We start from the raw sequence: 18,845 nt of genomic DNA, 5'->3' as shown, positions 1-18,845 counted from the left end.
TTTAATCTCCTCTAGATACAAATCAGAGATCCTTCAAACTAAAAGAGACACATATAATGATAGAATCAACAAAGCCAATTCTAACACCAGAGAACTCTTCAGCATCCTAAAGGAACTAGAATCCTCCGTTACACCTAATTAAACTTGCATCACGGTCAAAACCTGGTGCACAAGTATTCAAGCTGACCTCACCAACAAAATTGCTCTACTACAAGAGAAAATCAAAACCAAAAAACTAAATCTTTCAGGGGACACCCATCTGCAAGACTCACAGACGGTTCCGACAAAACCAGATAACCGTTTCAAATCCTCCCACGTCACTATTCATGAAGTTGAGGACATAATAGCCTCTCTCAAACCTTCCAAATGTCAGGGAGACTCCTACCCAGCAACAATAATCAAAGAGGCAGCTGGTGAACTACCACCATTTATCACAACTTCAATAAACTTTTCCATTGATACATGCACTGTCCCAACTAACTTAAAAGACGCTTAGGTCCGCCCGCTACTAAAAAACCTAATCCCAACCCCAACATCCCTACTAATTACAGACCAATAACCACGATTCCTTTTCCCTTGAAATTTCTAGACAGGGCAGCCTACCTACAGATTCAGGTTTACCTTGAATCTAACAATCTCCTAGGCCTGCGACAATCAGGTTTTAGACCTAAACACGGTATAGAATCGGCTTTAATTGATTTTAAAAACCAAATGGACGACATAAAGGACAAAGAAAAGCTTGCCCTCCTTCTCCTCTTGGATCTATCTGCCGCTTTTGACTTAGTTGACCACAAAGTCCTATGCACCCACCTGAAGTCAGTGGCCCACTTCTCCACTGAAAGACCAAAGAAATATTGAGGCTTAGTACCACAAAATGAAATAAGCCAATCACAAATTGAAAGATACAAGTATCTTTATTTCTGTACTGATTCAACACAAAACAGATAGCTATCTGGCTCCCAACTCCTCGCAGTGTATACCAGCAGACACAGTGAGAGGTGAGAGTGCTAGACATCCTAATGCAAGCTGTTTTATACATTAGTCCGGTCCGGTCGTTGTCCAGCCCCTCTCCAAACTAATCATTTACATGCTAGGGTTTGTGCCCAGTTCACATGACAAATATGACATTATTGTTTAACATATTTAACAAGTTTGCTTGTCCATGAAGATACAATGGCAGTGTTGGTTCTCCGGCTCATAGTAAGTCTAGTTTCAAGAAAGAACACAATACATTACAACCAAAGCACACGTTTTGAGTTTGCTCTACATTGTTCCATTGTTTAGATGAGGATGAGGCTTGTGAGCGCAGACAACACTTGGATTGCAGTTCATGTGAGTCACAAGGTTTCTTTGCACAGAACAAAAAGTCAGCTCTCGACAGCCCAAATGTTGACGTAACTCAAAGGTCATTCGGCTCGGCTGTAGTTGAAAATACAGTTCACCATAATAGGACACAAAGCAAGAGTTAAAATCAAAATGGTGGATAGTTCTTAAAATGACGGCAAAGTTGATTAGAAATCGGAGCATTTCAAACACGGTTTTCTGTACAACACGGATGGGCTTAGGCCAATATTCATAACAAGGCGGTATTATACGAATACAGTGTAACAGAATGATGAAAAGACAGAGCTTCTTCTCATTGGCTCAACAGCACAACTAAACAAATTTAGTAACAAAGCAAGGACACAAAGCAAGAGTTAAAATCAAAATGGTGGATAGTTCTTAAAATGACGGCAAAGTTGATTAGAAATCGGAGCATTTCAAACACGGTTTTCTGTACAACACGGATGGGCTTAGGCCAATATTCATAACAAGGCGGTATTATACGAATACAGTGTAACAGAATGATGAAAAGACAGAGCTTCTTCTCATTGGCTCAACAGCACAACTAAACAAATTTAGTAACAAATTCAAATAATTAAATATTGATGGTAACATTATCCCAGTATCCAAGGTGGTAAAAACCTTGGGTTTTTATCTTGACTCAGCCTTAACCTTGAAATGGCAAATCAATGCCACAGCCTCCGCCACAGTTTAGACATGCAAAATAATTAACACATGTAAACCATTCCTCTCGACAACTAGCTGTACTACCGTGGCCAGAGCACTTATCCTGTCTAAACTAGACTAGTGTAATGCCTTATACCTAGGGTTTAGTAAACACAATGTAAACAAATTGCAAATATTGCAAAACAACGCACTAAGAACTGCGATAAATATTCCCAGAACACAGCACATCTCAGCCTTCAGATGGAACACCAAATGGCTATCAGTGAAAGATAGAATCAATTTCATATCATTAACTCTCACCCACAAATGTCTTGCCAACTCAGCTCCCAAATACCCAGCAGAAAAATTCCCCCAAAACACATCTGATCGACCATCCAGAACAGCCAACTCATACTGCCTTAAGGTTCTTAGTTACAAGCACAAGAATGCTGGTGGTAGCAGACAACAAACAAACAAGAAATCCTAAAAATTGACTGCGAAGAACGGTTGGGAGGAAAAAACTTTATTGTTTTTGGAGACCTTCTACAGTTAACAGCAGTAAAATCTCAAACTATTTTCAAAACATTACGACACAAACAATGCTGTGACACACTCGGCAGGATTGGAAAAGTAAATCTCTGGCAACATTTGCCTTACAGAGAACTAACTCAAAACATGTGTCAGTCTACAGATCTCATCTATGCTAACATTTAAAATAGCATAAGAACTGGTCTGCTTACTAAATATTCAAAATCCATCTTCAATGCTAGCCTAATCCATGATCTATATATGCAAAACACATCTGCTCCTGATGTCATGGAACAACAAACTCAGCAAAATATAAAATACATGTCCTTATTGCCAAACCTGGCAATGTTAAGGATTTCAATCACGCACACCTTATTCTCGGCCCAGTATGCAGCGCACGGCTGAAATGCTTATGTTTTAGATTAGTTTAAATATTGAGATGATACACCACTCATATCACACCCCCTTTTGAAATACCCCGGGTCACAATGGACCATGAACTAGGCTGGTTGGTAAAATATAATATTTATTTATTTATTTGAAAATTGAAAGAAATCATACCATTTTTAATATGGGGCAGCAATCACCAATGGGGTGATAAGAACAACAGTAATGTAAACAATATACTTAGTTTAACCTTCTATTGACACATCTACAAAACACCAGGGAATAGGAGCACTTTTTGATTTTAGGTAAAATAGCACTTGAGTTAGAATTTCCACCTGCAATGTTCCCTCAACACAAATAATCAATGCTGAGTGGATAAACAGAAGCAGCAGGTAATCAGGAATGACAAATGGAAAACAGAATGGAAATTGGACCTTCCCTCCCCAAACAAGAGAGACAAATGGATTTTAAACTCTGGCAATGCTAGAAATGACACTTGGAAATGGATGAATAAATGAATGAATCTGTATAAAAACCTTGAAACAAATATTATTCCTCATTATAGCAAACATGTAGAAGTACAAAAAATCACAAGCAATGTATAACCTTTGCTCCTCCTTTTCTGATTCTGGGCTGCCCCCCCCCCTTTTTTGGAGACAGTCACCAGAATTGCTTTGGGTATTTTGGGAGTCCTCTTTTAATATTATGTCTTCTTGATGCTCATTCTGGGGTCCTGGGATGGCTGATTCGGAATCAGTCCCCACACCCACCCAGTCTTCATCTAGATCTCTTGTGACCCATTTTTCTTTGGGAGGAGTCCCCCGTCCCTGAAGGAGAAGATCTTTTTCTCAGGATCCTCTAAGGATTCTTCCCCTTCACATTGGAGGACACTAACCTCCTCCACAAACTGGGTCTTTTTGAGTTCTTTATTTCTCCTACCCAACCTCTGTTCCTTGGGTGGCAGGTTTTCGGGGGCAGGAGATTTTGGTTCGGGTTCCTGGGTGTCCGGGGGCTTTTCACGAGTGGGGAAGGTAGCTTCCTCTGGGGCTTTACACCTGCCTTGCCCCAGTGCCTCCTCCTCTGGAACGTTCCCCCTGCAATGTTCCCTCAACCCACAAATAATAAATGCTGAGTAGATAAACAGAAGCAGCAGGTAATCAGGAATGACAAATGGAAAACAGAATGGAAATTGGACCTTCCCTCCCCAGACAAGAGAGAAAAACGGATTTTAAACCTCTGGAACAGGTGTGTTGTCCGGGTTCTCGCCACGTCATTGTTATGGGGTGCCAGATCCTTGGTTTGTGGGGTTCTGAGCCGCCATGTTTGTCTGAGGGTTCTGTTGAGCTCTCAACATGCAACCCAGATCCTGGGTTAGGTTCTGGACCTGGTGCTCCAGTTGGGATACCCATTCTGGCTGGTATGGGGGTTTCTGGTCAACCATAGGTGGATTACGGGAAGGGTAACTGTCGCTTCTCCCATAGAACCCTGCATATGGTGCATTTTGGTAACCCTACACCCTTGGCCTCCCCTCACCCAAATTGGGTTGTCTGTGTTCCAGAAAGTGGGGAATGAACAGAGGGTTGCCCTGCAGGTTGTGGTTTTGTGGGTATCGGGGAAAGAAGCTTAACCCAGCATTTGGGGAATTCCTGCCTTCTTGAGGGAAGTAAGGAGGAAAGTTTCCCAGGGCAGCACTTACCTGGTTGGATAACCCCCCCTGGCCCAGGGGAGTCCACACATACCCCAGGATGTGTCTATTGCCTTTGTATAAGGGGCTGATATAATCAGGGGAGTTAGGGTTCCCATTAGTGGGATTACCTTCCTGACTGCCACCTGTTAGTGACTGGCCAGAAAGCCTTCTGGGCCTTTGACTCTGCCTAATGGGGTCTTTCATCATAACTTGCTTGTGTTTGTTTGCCTTCTTGGACTTAGTCACCCAAGTCCACTCGCTCTCAGACTCTGAAGCGCTACTAGTTAAGGTCCCCTCATGATCATCTATGCTCCCCCAGATTCTGTTAGCTTGAGAGGGGCTCAGGGAATGATGGGACCTAGTTTCTCCACTCCTGTGGGGCACAGGAGAAAAGTCTCCTGACTCCTCCTTACTCCCAGGGTTGGCAGAGTATTCCCCCCACTGCCATAATTGGGTAGAGATCTTCAGGATACTCTTTTTGGGCCTCGTTTCATCGGGGGTTTTCATGTAATTGGACCAACCAGTCCCTTGGAAAGTAATATTTTGGCGGATCGAATTCCCTGACTCTCCCCTATTAGGAACCTTCCTTGTCAGAGACATTGAGACATCCGTCTTAATGTTTGGGTAACCATACAGGGACGCTCTTCCATCACTTTCTGAGAGGCGCTGACCTGTTATTTCCATCATGTTTGGTCTCTTGAATTCTGCCGGCCTCAAGGTTTCTGGCTCATGTGACCCAAAGACATGTAGCTGGCAGAGATCATAGTATTAAATGGGTTGGAGTCCCTTAGCATAGAGGTCCTTATACTATGATCCGGGTTTACCCTGTCCCTCTCTACCTGTTCGGGGTCTCTCGAGTTAAGATTAAATCTAGCACCCTCTTGCTCCAACCTTGCTAGTATCTCCTTTTAAGCCCCTGCTTCTAGATGAGAAGGAAAGATCTGAGCTTTTTGTTCAGCTATCAAGGCATTATTGGCCTCTATGACCCGATCTTGCGCTGCCACTTGTTTGTTGAGCCCTTCATTCTTTTCACTGAGAGCCTCATTGTCTCTCTGCGCTTCCTGCATTGTATGGGAATACTGGGACAATTTCTTCTGCAGGGGACTCACCTCCTGAGTTTAAGCATCTTTGGTCTGGGTGTTCTCTTCCAAGGCACCCTCTATGCATCTGTCGTGCTCCAGTAGACTCCCAAACTCTGTTTTCAGTTCCTTTAGCTCCTGGAGGGCTAACTCTCTTCCCTCTAACTTGGTTTTTAACTTGCTGATTTCCTGGTCTAGGGCATCCTTCTCTTCATTTAGGGTGTCGCTCTGTTCATCCAGGTCGTCCCTTTGTTTTTTGATGGCATTGGATTTCTGGCACTCTTCATCAAATTCAGTTTGAGAGTGGAGGTCACTCAAGATTAAATTATATTTTCCTCTTTCAATTTGTCTATCTGGTCTTGTAGGGTCACCGTCTGCTCTGTGCAGGCTCTATTAAAATGTATTTGTTGATTAAACTTGCAGAGAGTCAACCTTTTTGTTACATTCCACTTTCAATTTCTCTAATTGGGTCTCTTTATGTGCATTATTGTGCTGTTGGAGAGCCAAATCCTCTTTTAATTTTATGATATAGTTTGCAGATTCTACCTCCAACTCTTGGCTATTTTGTAATGTTTATCTCGCTAAACTTAAATCAATCTGGATTTTATTTATCAGTTCAGATTGATTCTGTGCTAAAATTTAATTTTCCTCCTGTCTTTTCCGCATCACTCCTGTGTGGAGATACAGGTAGGCCGTGATTCTGGCAATGTTGCTTTGCTCCCCTTTAATTTTTGGGGTCATATATAGCTTGCTCAGAGCTTGGTGTAATAGGCCACCGTCCTGCCATGTATCCAGGTCCATGGCGGTGACCTGTTGGGTTATGTCTTGTAGCCAGAATTTCTCATCCTGTTCTGCCCACTCTCCTCTGACAAATAGTTTTGCAGAAGGTGCTCCCTAGCCATATTGATCTTTACTAGAACAGCCATTTTGGAAATGTTCTTTCTTTATTAATTATTTCGGGGTTGATTTAATTTTACTTTTATAGACAGGCCTGGTGCTTAGAGTATTTGTTTTGGGAGGCGCTTGTACAGTGTAACCAGTATTCACACCACACAAAGTATTGCTGCCTTGCAGGTTATTCTGCTGTGTTAGACTGTCATGGGTGGCAACCAAATCAATCCCGGACGAGCCCCCAAATTTGTTAAGGATTTCAATCAGGCGACACACACCTTAGTCTCGGCCCAGTATGCAGCGCACGGCTGAAATGCTTATGTTTTAGATTAGATTTAATATTGAGATGTTACACCACTCACATGACACACCCTTTTCAAATACCGAGGGTCACAATGGACCATGAACCAGGCTGGTTGGTAAAATATAATATTTATTTATTTATTTGAAAATTGAAAGAAATCGTACAATTTTGATTATGGGGCAGCAATCACCAATGGGGTGATAAGAACAATAGGAATGTAAGCAATGCACTTAGTTAAACCTTCTATTGACACATCTACAAAACACCAGGGAATAGGAGTACTTTTTGATTTTAGGTAAGATAGCACTTAGAGTTAGAATTTCCCCCTGCAATGTTCCCTCAACCCACAATTAATAAATGCTGAGTAGATAAACAGAAGCAGCAGGTAATCAGGAATGACAAATGGAAAACAGAATGGAAATTGGACCTTCCCTCCCGAGACAAGAGAGAAAAACGGATTTCAAACCCTGGCAATGCTAAAAATGACACTCAGAAATTGATGAATAAATGAATGAATCAATGTGTGAAAACCTTAAAAGAAATATTATTCCTCACTTATGCAACCATGTATAAGTAAAAACAATCACAAGCAATGTATAACCAAGAGCATACAGTTTGTTGCAGCAAATGACACGTTAGAAATGTGCAAACTTGGCAATTCCCACCTAAAACTACCAAAACATTTTTTAATAAAACCGGGTGAAATATTGTAACTTTCAATGCGGTTTATGTGTTGGGGTGTAGTTATAGATCATAGTTATAATATGGAAGTGAAAATAGGTCTCCAGCTGGAAAATTGAGTGAGTTGTGCTAGATAGAGTGAGCATCATTTTTAGGAAAATAGAGCAGGGAAACAACAGAAAAGTGGCTTTAAACTGGATTGCAAATATGACTTAAACTGGATTCAATGACTAAAGAAAAGAGAATGCCACACGTGAATCTCCACAGTTAAATGGCCGTTGTAACCCTTCACGTGGTGTACCCCGTTTCCTTTATGGGAAATGTATTTATTTAATCAAAATCTCTAACGGCTTATGTTCTATGCAAAACGAAAATGAAAAGAAAATTTGTGCTGCCACTAGGATCAAAGGCAGGGTTTCACAGATAATGCATAATGCTGACAATTTTAACAAGAGATCGGGTCAGAATATTATAGCTTAGAGATTGGGATAGAACAAAGCCAGGCTTGGTATACTATGAATTTATATGGGTTCCTATTGATACGCACAGTCCACTTGAGTTTAGGATTTTTGAAAAGTCAGCGTTCTGGTCACCACACAGATCTGGTCTAACAAAGGACAGTCGGACAGAATCAGCGGACAGGATCAGATGAGCAAGATCAGCTGGTACCGGGTAGCACTTCTGGATTGGCAATTCTGGTTACTGGATAAGATGGGTCATCAGGGTAGCCGGATGGCAGCAGCATGCAGTGAGTGGCAGCAAGCCAAGCTGGATTAGGATGCCAAAGGTACCACAGTTTTCCCCTTGTTAACGGGAAATTAATGGGTTTTCAGAATTTGAGGCCTTGCTGGAGCAGGATCAGCAATGCTTGGCCTTTTAGTTGGGATCTGGTGTCTGGAAAATGAAACAGGACCAGGACGCCGGTGCAGGAAAATCAGGACGATTGTGTGTATAGGGTCTTGTCATGGACCCTTAGTTATAGTGCAACATGACATCATCAAGGTAGAAGCTGGGCAGAGCTAACTATGCATGCCCCTAAATTACTTGGATTGGGCAGGGGTGCTATTCTCAGCCGTGCTCTCAAGTTGTTGGATTTCTAAGGGAATGATGTCAGGTTTATGAGGTGAGTTTTACAATGTCCAGAAACTCCCACATTTTCTTTACTTAAAATATGATTTTGCCAAATACATACATTTCTACAATTACAATCTCTTGGCAAATTATACACATAGGTACATATTATGTGCTGCACCTATCAGTTCAATCCCCAAGTCTGTGCAACCTTCTTTCACCCTTCTAATACATTTTGGTAATTTTACACATTAAAGATTTGGCCTAAAATTCTACAATTTTATACACAGATGCGCATTATCCACAGGGATGTATGTACAACATTTTATGTTTGCAACATTGATACTTTCCTTGGAATTTCTGTTCACCACGCGGCAATGAGTTCTAGCAAGTTTTAAAAGAAAGCCCATGAAATTAGATTTGAAACTGTGAACTTTTAACATTTTTACTAATTCTTGCTGCAGTTTTAAAAAGTCTTTAACGTTTCTTTATAAAATAGTCTTTGTATCAAAACGGCAGTCCATTGTTACTAGACCTTTTTTTTCTTTTCATCCTCCAACTGCAACCAACTGTCATTTCCTTCAAGGCAAGGGGGTTTCTCATCTGAATTGAATGTTTTATTGCCCCTTTCACTGGACAGGTTACTGTCCCAGGACTTTTATTGTCCCGGCCTGGAGCACAGACGAATGTCTGATGAGCGTGTGAACTTTCTTTGTCCTTGCTCATTCAAAGTTTTTCAAGCTGGCAATTTTCACGTATGTGTCCTGGATTTATAGTGTGTCTCCCTTCCTTGGGGAAGTTTCATGGCTGGCAACTGGAATGACTGGTTTTTCTGAGAGCTTGCAAATCCAGCCCATGTGTTTTAAACTCTTAAAATTCTTATTTTGGGTCCTGAATTAAAACAACCTGTGAAAGAAGATAGCCTATGTGTGTATTATCACCACTACCATAAACCCTTTACATTGCTAAGTAAGCAGGATTTCATTAACAATTTATTTTAAACAGGCCATTTTTTTTCCTCAGTCAGCAAAGACGTTTTTTCCACATGTGCTAAAACTGCTAGAATTTCTTTCTTTTAAATGCGGTTTTGCAGCTCCCTCAGATGCCCACACTGTCTTTTGAGCTGTAGTCATTTCCTTGAATGCCGGAGTTTTATCTAAAGTATAGATACATTCACCTTTGACCTGGCTCAGCGAGTTAAAGTCTCTTTGAACTGCTGGGCCTGGATACATTTTGGCACGAAATAAACACGTGTTCTCGTGTGAGTGAAAATTAAGTTGCTTATTGATTTCTCTGAGAGTTGTTTTGACTGGGCCTGTCACTCAGGAATTATGCCTGGTTTTGGTGAAGCACAGTGAAATATACTCAGCATGACAGGGCCTTTTTACTCACAGTGGTTTTGGAATGAACAGATGGAATTAGCATCCATGCAGCATTTTTAAAGGGTGAAAATGTTTCTTTTTTAAGGGGATTTTTGGCTTTTGCAGCAAAGCTGTGCTGCCTTTCCACTTGATTCCATTTATATGTCTCAGAACACACTGGCATACTTTTTGAGTGTGTCCCCTTGTTCCATTTTGCCTGAGGTGTGCTAGGCAGGATGTTGCAGCCATTTTTTTGTTGCTGCCAAAATGCAGTTTTGAGGTCCTGGTGCTCACAGGAGCCAGTGCAGCCAGTTTGCTGTTTCTTGTGCAATTTCAGCTTAGTGATGTGAGGCAATGCTGTTAAGTGGGTGAATATATCCCACAGCAAGTTGTAGTCAATTCAATGATACAATGCTGAAAAAAGAAATGCAACCCATACTGCATATCAGCTCCACAGACAAACTAGAAGCGCATAGCATGACACTCCCTATGTGTCAACAAGCAACAGCACAACTAAATAGCTTAGAAAAATTGACCTCCAACACAGCTGGATTAGATAAAGTATTAACTCTGTGTCTAAACTGCAGAGTATTTCTAAAACGTAACCTTGACATAGAACAAGGTTCAGCCAATGAAGAAATTGGTAGAGTTGTTGGCTTCCAACCATGTCCATATGAAAATAACATTCAGTTTGTCAACATCCACTTTGACAAACTTGCAGAGGTAAAAAAATAGGCAGCAAAATAGCAGGTTTCCTTCGTTTCAAAGACATGTACATATGCAGAGATTGATTCTCTCCATCACTCGAATATGCTATCACTATTCACAAATTGCAAGGTCTAACCCTAGAGCATGCATTGATTGACATTGGCAGCAGAGTCTTTAAAGAAGGTATGATTTACGTAAAAGTTTCAAGTCTGCGTACACTCAATGGTCTATTCCTAGTTAACTTTGATGCAAACAAAGTCAATGTTGACATTCCTTGCATCCTAGAATACAATAGACTACGTGCACTGTACACCCCCATCTCAATAAATACACTGTACCTCCAAAAAGGAAGCCGTTGAAAAGAAAACAAATGCAAACAAAACCTATAGCAGATTTACCAAAAATACTGCAAAAGAAATAAGGAATAACTGCTGCTCCATCAAATAATACAACCACTAAAATGTCTAGTCCAAAAACAACTGCACATCCATAAGAAGACAAAGAGACAAATGTCTCTTCTCAAAAAACAACTGCCGGCCCATCAAAGGATACAGAGGCACAACTCTGGTCCATTTTAATTCAGCAACACAACTGTAGTAAATTGCTTTGCAAATGTAGTAATCAATCTTCTCTTCCAACTTCCTCCAATTGTTCACAACGTGTACTTAAACGGCTCAGACCAGTTGTGTTTGCAAATGCTAAACACAGAGGATGATCCACAAGAATTCCTAATGTACTTACCACAACTACAAGAAATCAAAATCATCCCTATAAATGAAATCTTCCAGATTTCATACACGTGGAATCATACATGCCCTCTCTGCAACTATGTTTCACAAGAGCACATCCCCAATGAACGATGTGTGTCTGTATCCATACCAAATTGTACTTTCAATCTCCAAGACAGTTAGAATACGCCAATGGGTATCTAACTACATTAAAAACACCTTTCACTGTAATACACTTCAAACATGCCATCACAGTTAATATTTCTGCAAAACCTCTTGTAAAGTCCATTATAGTTAGAATATGCAAACGGGTATCTTACTACTTTAAACATTGCCTTAATTACAACACACTTCAAACAAACATTCTACCACACTTACACTCACATAATACATTCATGCTACCACACACAGCTATTCTGTAACATGCAGATTCTTTAAAACTGTGTAAATGCAAAAAACAATATGTTATTACAGTGTTTTTATTAATCCGTTTTTTTAATCCACTACAGATTTTTTCCCAATGATTGTTTCATGTCAATAAAAAAACAGTGTAACACACACTAATGTTGTACCAAAAATAGTACATAAATGGACTATTTATGATGGTCAAAAAAGTTTATCTATATGTACAATTCTATGCAATAAAGCATTTAAACTATCTTGCTTAACAAAATATACTGGTTTTCTTCACAGAAAAAGAACCAGAGATTCACATGTTATTACCATATTCAACTAAGTAACCATCTTCACAAAGAAACAAATACATATTCCATAAGCACTATCCTTAATTGTACTACAATCATAAATATCATATGCACTTCAATTATATCATTCCACCATATTACAAATACTGTATACTCCCCTACAGTACCTGTAATACTCCCCTGACTATAATACTCCACCTACTATACACATATTACTGTAGTGTGTGGCCAGTGGCATATGGCCATCCCCCCAAGAATCTGGTCACTGGCTACAACCAACACAATAGAATTAAACCATATAAGTATGTACAGTACACCTGCAGACCTTTTTCACCTATATAAAACAGCTGCATATCAACTTTATCCCATTCCCCTACCTTTTCCAGTCCCTCTTTCGGTCACCAAATAACCCCAAATGTGTTTCTCAGACTTTTTCTCACTGCGCTGTCCGTCGACTACGGGCCGTGTCCGTGCATCCAATATGGAGATCGTTTAAAAAAATATGAATCAGGAAATGAGTCTGAACACTGGACCCAGATATCACTATCTTATTTTGACCTACTTTTTGGGCATTTAAAAAAAATAAAAACTACTGTACAGATATACACCAAAGCACACTTTTGGGACCAAGCCGCCGCTCCTGGTGTAAGTTTGGTGAAAATCCCTCCAGAGTTTGGGCTGTACGCATGAGCTAACATTCTTTTTCATGTGTCTATGAGGATTTAAAAAATGTTGGTACGCCCTCTAACTTTGCCTCCCCAAGATGAAACCACACCACACCAAACTTCAGAAAAGCATTCCAAGAGGGCCATATACTTTTTTTGCAAAGTTTGGTGAGCATTCGTCCAGGGGGGACAAAGTTATACGACTCCCGAAAAGTGCTCTTTCTATGAGTTGATCAACGTAACCATAAGTACAGGGCCACTACCACAGGCCCTGTAATGGGAAATCCAATCTCTTTCCTGCCTGTCCCGCCCTATTACCCCCTTGCAGAAACTACATCTTTGTTTTTGGATTTATTTCTTGTACTTTATTTGAAGCCCTGCTCAACAATTCTGTTGTACATTTTTTCCAAGTACTGGAAAATTGGGGCTTGAACATGAGTTTTAGAATTATTCATGATGTCATGACAGATGGTACATTTATCAGAACCATTTTATGGGCTGCTATGACAGGTTGTGTAAGGTATGGGCTTTTTGTCTCGTATAGTAGTTACATTAAAACTAGCACTTCAGCTTTTATTTTCTTTGAGCCAGGTCTGTGCTTTCTGGGGCTATCATAAATGTAGATCTATACATGTAAAATGTAACAAATGAACAACGTCAAAGGACGTTTGGTGTTTCCAGTGCTTGTCCAAAATGTTTGCAAGAACTTAATTTCACATTTCCTCCACTTACTACAGACCTTACCTAGCTTCCTGACAGTTGTCCCACCAAAGTTCTATTTGGAAGGTCCGCCCAGCATTCGTGGCTCCTGGAACCATGGCAGGACAGTAGAATGCAAACAACATACCAGTATTAATAATGGCATTAAAAACCAAAATGAGGTAAATGGCAGACGAGCATTGGCCTTACAAGTGATTGCAGTCTGATAACATGCCCCTTGCTCACCCGTAGCCTCTCAATTTCTTTGTGAAATCTCGGTTCTGGCATTGGTACTACCACGAGCAGTCCCAGCAGTGAGCGATTAACCCACTACACTGCCCTTCTAATGGCCTCCCTTCATCCGCATGCAACCTTTCCTCCGAGCCACCTTTCCCCTAGCTGTAGCAACTGCTCTGATGGCCAGCACCCAAACCTCCATGTCTGCAGCTCCACTGCGCTCTGCCTGTGTGCGTACACTAGTACACTGCTTCGGATCTATGCGATTACTGCGAATAATAAATCCCAGAGACAAAAGTGTCGACTTCTTTTTTCTTTTTTGCCCAATTATATGTGGGCGGAGATCCCCCACAATTCCCCCCATACTCCCCTCACATTTTTCTTACCCCAACCCTCGGCCCACATATAATTGTGGCGAAATTCACAGTGAAATCTTCGTCATTTTCATTGCAGAACATTTTGAATCGCAGTAATGGGGTGATACCCAAGGCTTCTAGTAGATGGCTCTGGATATGCTTTTCAGATTGTTTTTTTGATTACGGTACTGTATTTAATGGATTTATATTTGGGGTTTATGACCCTTCCTTGAACGATAGGTTTTCAATTCATCAGCTGACTTCAGTAATGATTAAGAATGGCTAGTGAAGTATTATAACGAACAGTGATTGACTTTTACCAACCAGTGCAAGCGTTAACAATAGTTCATGCTTGCATTGCACCATGGGCCTCTTTTGTGTGGGTACCGGGTTTTCTGATCCTCTTAAACTCCCTCCCAGTGAACCCACACACTTCCTTCCATCCCTCCTCACCACCACATCCCTTTCGAGCAAAGGTTTCCAGTATGTTATTCCTCACTCTTAACAAATGTTTTATCTCAGTTTATTGTTATGTTAAAATACTTTTTAATCCCTGCATTGGGACAAACGTGCCTTAAAATGCACTATTTTTTTATCCATTTTGTCCAAATTGTGTATTTGTATTTTATTTATTTACATAGCGCACCAGGCCCATGGGCACCTGGACGCATCACTTAGGTTACAACAAAGTATAAACATAGCAGAGCAGGATAATAAGCAGTACAAGAAACAAGAGAGCATTTACAGAATTATATACAGATCCAGATTATAAGGACAGCTAATTACATATTTACACACAGAGTTAAGCCGTAGGCATGTGTCATGGGAGAACCCACTCCCATACTCTACCTAGTGTGGTAAGGCTCGCTCACAAGGTGTAATTAGGCGCTAGTTTGAAAAATATTTCCAGGGACGCTTTTGGTTGCCATTCAAAAGCTGAATGTTATAAAAGGGTCTTGTATAAATTATTTAAAAGTTTTTGGGAAGAAAAAAACCCCAAAGCAAACTTAAATATTTAGAACAGAAAATCAAATATTATAACTTTCACAGCTGATGGGTGCTGTCAGCTGAGCTGTATCTGACAAGCTTAATTTCCAGGAAACAGGGGGTGATTTCCATTGGGGCAGCTTGTCACTAGACGGCTGGAACTAGAGCTGTTTCTTAACAAGACTCTAAAACTGACACAAGTACAAATCCTGACAGCGGCTGCATATGTTTCATCAGAAATCATGATATGTCTCCTGGGCTGAAAATGCGAGTGCAGGCAGTATATCACACCCACATGAGAAGGCCAGAGATCAAAAGGGGGCCCTGCAAAGCCATCAAAGAGGTGTAAATGCGGCTAGATGCAGATCATACAGGACTACACCACGTCTCCATCTTTCTGTTCTCTGGTTTCTCCTATTTTCTTGTGTTCATTAGTTTATTTGTTATGTTCTGCGCTCTCAAAGGTCCCCTTCGGATACTGTCCCCTTTGCCTTTCTTCTCTCCTTACTGCTCTGCTTATTATATTGTTTCAAATGCAATATTAAAATCACTTTTATTCTCATATTTTCCCGCCTGCTGAAACTATTGATATTCCCCTTGCACTGCACGATGACGCATCAAAAACATCAAAGGCACCTTTGCTTCCACTTCCTTCCTTACATTGATGTTTCTTAACCTTTTTCCTGAATTGTTTTATTTTTTATATTATAGCATTATGAGAAGCAACATGTTTTTCGACTATGCATATCTCAGCTTCATTTGGCTAAGCAAGCGCGGGTTGGGCATCTCACTTGCTCCTAGCGGGGGCCCCATGCGAGTGGTGGAACTTTCAAGGCAGTCAAGTGAAGATGAACATGTTTCCCAAGCCCCAGTAGACGTCGCTTTGATGATAAGAAGTGTGGTTCATACCACTAGTGGATTTCGGATTATCAAGCCGTGGAGAGTAATTGGTGCATACAAGTGTGCATAGAGGTATTCATGGGAGTATGTTACTTTAGAAATACAGAATGGAAACTAATTTTCTTTCAGTTATCAATGGAACAGGGCAGATTTGAAATGATGTTTGCAAGCATTTAAGGAATAACATAGGCATGACATTGCGATGCATGTACACCTGTATGGCGGTGGCTCATGGAATGTAGAGACCTGAGTTCTGTTCCTAACTTCGTGACTTATCAATACATTTGGCCTTATTATAACTATGTCAATATTTAATCGTTTACCTTTACTGCCACTTGCCTTGGCGTAAAACCCCAAAATTACTTGTTTTGAGGTGTCAGTGTTAATCTCCATCTTGAAGTCCCACAAGACTCCATTGGGGATTTGGTGACTTTCCCATGCGTGGTAAATAAACCTGTGGTAAATCTTCCATTTGTTAGAGGTTATGTGGAGTACACACCTGCAGCCAACTAGCTGGGTGGTCAACGTGGCAGTAATTCCATTTCTACCAGTTTTCTTTACCATACTTCTATATTGGTAATGGACACCATTAGTGGATTTCCATCTGCTAGGGAAATCTTTCAGATTGCTTCTAATTTTATGAGGCAAAGTAAATATATTATGCCATGAATGTCAGATCTGCAAACAGGCTCACTTTCAGACAGATTGTAATGTTTTACAAAAAATGTGTTGCTGGGTTTGTACTCAGGTGGGCCTTTAAGCCATTGGGTACATCATTGAACTACTGCAGCCTACATCCACACACTACACCCCATATAGTATAGCTGCTGTGTAACACACTGATTAGCCTGCCAGCAGCATGTTAGCAGCAAAGGAGGCTACTAAAGCAATCCACAAAATGGAGGGGGGACTTATGACCATCAAGGTATTTATTGCAAGCATGCCTGGAACCAAAGTTACTCATCATTTTGAATAGCTTTTTTTCAGAAAAACAATGGGGATCCCTTTGGAGGTAAACAAACAGGTTTCACATTATATATAATTATATATCCCCAAGACCTGGTGGAGGATTCTTTGAAAAAAATAATAATAAAACTATCTGGTTTGTGTAGAAATTCAGTTATAGACTGCTAAACACCCATCAAATGCCATTGTATTGTGAAACATGTTTCTCGCGACTCATACAACTATTACAGTTTTTGTTAATCACTGTTTGGGGCAGGGTTTCACTCACAATTACTGTTGTGTCCAGCCATAGAAACACACTTTTCTCTGCTGGGAAGGCTTGACACCTTCTCGAGAGCAAAGACTATATCCCGAGCATGAAGAGGGGCCATTGATTCAAAGAAAATTCTTCCAGCACAATGAGGAAATCACACCAGGGAGGCAATGATTTTAGTATCTGATGTAGTGGGGGATGTTTAGAGTGTCCCAGGAGAGAAACGAAAACCAGGAGAGGGATTCCACCATCTTGGAAATTTGCAGGCCAAACAGACTTCCTGCCCCTCTCCCCCTACTTCCTGCAATCAAGTGAATTTCACCAGAAAGCAAAACTCTTGTTTCAAATGCTGAGATGGGCACCTTAGAGAAGGCATCAAATGGACCAACCCTCTGTTGCAAAATGAATGTTTAAATGGGGGAGACCCTTCCGTTAATCCCTTAAGGAAATTGCCTTTGGACTCAAGAAGAAGGATTCCAGTGGAATTCTGTTCAGGTACAATCTGCTCAAACTCCCCAGCCATTGAGGTGAAGATAAAGATGTCCAAGTAGGGAGTCAGTCGTCTCCCCAAGCATTTCAGAGGAACATCTGAAGTGACCTGCTGTTGGAAAAACCATGCCTGCTGCTGGGGACCTGGTACCCAGGTCATGACCTAGTGGAAGTGGCAGTCCTGGAAGTGCTCTCTGGCAACCATCCTGGCTGGAATGGCAGGGGACTTACTTTATCCTCTGATACCTTGGATAGGGCCTCTCTATACACCAAGTACCTGCTGCCCGACAATGCTTGTCTGCTTCTGAGGCCGTCATACCAAGGATTCTTCCAAATAGAAGTGGCAACCCTGATGTTGCTCTCTGGCAACCTTCCTAGCTGCGAAGGGCAGGAAAAGGACTCACATTAGCCTCTAAGACCATGGACAGGGTCCCAAAGAGCCCCAGCAGTAATAGATGCTCCCTGTGGTTCTCGCTGCAATTTAAAACCTCTGGCAGAGCTGGCAAACTATGCTGACCTGAATATCGTCTGTCTATTCAAAGCATCTTCAAGCCAAGTGTTGTTGCTGCTTTTTTAATTGAATTGCATTTCTGAATCCAATCACCCCCAGCTCAACCTCCCCAATGCTGATTTGATGCACCAGAAAGTTCTCAGAAGCCTAGCTCCACGCCTTGAAGCTTCAGGAAGATAATATTGCAGTGGTTCTGTCAGAATGGCCTTTTTCTGTGGACCCTACGGACAATTCTCCACTCTGTTCCTTTTTAAAAGCTTAAACATTAATGCAAAGCCAATTGCCTGCATACACCTGTCCCCATACCCAGAGTGCCCAGTTCAACCAAGGGTCTACATATTACATGCATTTTATTACAGAGGTGTGTTTGTAAGTGTAGTTTGCCATGTTCTTTTAGTGTCATTAAACTCTAGTATTTTCATAGAACCATGACTGCATATTTATTTTGGTACTACAATACTATTGTTGTTTTGAATGCCTCCTTACAGCCTCATAACCCCCTTGAGGCGTATAGCATGCCCTCACCCATGCTGCCTTAAAGAGAAAAGGAGGCATACCATTCATGTTGTGCCAGTTTTGTCTTAATAGTAGCATTGGGCGAAGCAGATGTTTAAAAACCACTACTCATCCCTGTGCTCCTGCATAGCTGTAGTCATTTTATAAT

At 41.1% G+C, this 18,845-nt stretch overlaps 1 protein-coding gene and 1 long non-coding RNA gene across 2 annotated transcripts in view; one reads left to right on the top strand and one right to left on the bottom strand.

Annotated features, from left to right (window-relative positions):
- SH2D1A (SH2 domain containing 1A) overlaps positions 1-18,845 on the top strand; it is a 642,540-nt gene that overhangs the window by 364,039 nt on the left and 259,656 nt on the right. The gene's annotated exons all lie outside the window — the stretch shown is intronic.
- The window catches only part of LOC138480876 (uncharacterized), a 324,714-nt gene that overhangs the window by 171,062 nt on the left and 134,807 nt on the right, over positions 1-18,845 (bottom strand). The window lies entirely within an intron of this gene.

Source organism: Ambystoma mexicanum, chromosome 5p (assembly GCF_040938575.1).
Source record: "Ambystoma mexicanum isolate Mex_15411 chromosome 5p, UKY_AmexF1_1, whole genome shotgun sequence".
NCBI lineage: Eukaryota > Metazoa > Chordata > Amphibia > Caudata > Ambystomatidae > Ambystoma > Ambystoma mexicanum.
The sequence above is the reverse complement of the archived record's forward strand: the minus strand, read 5'-3'. Positions and strand labels throughout refer to the sequence as shown.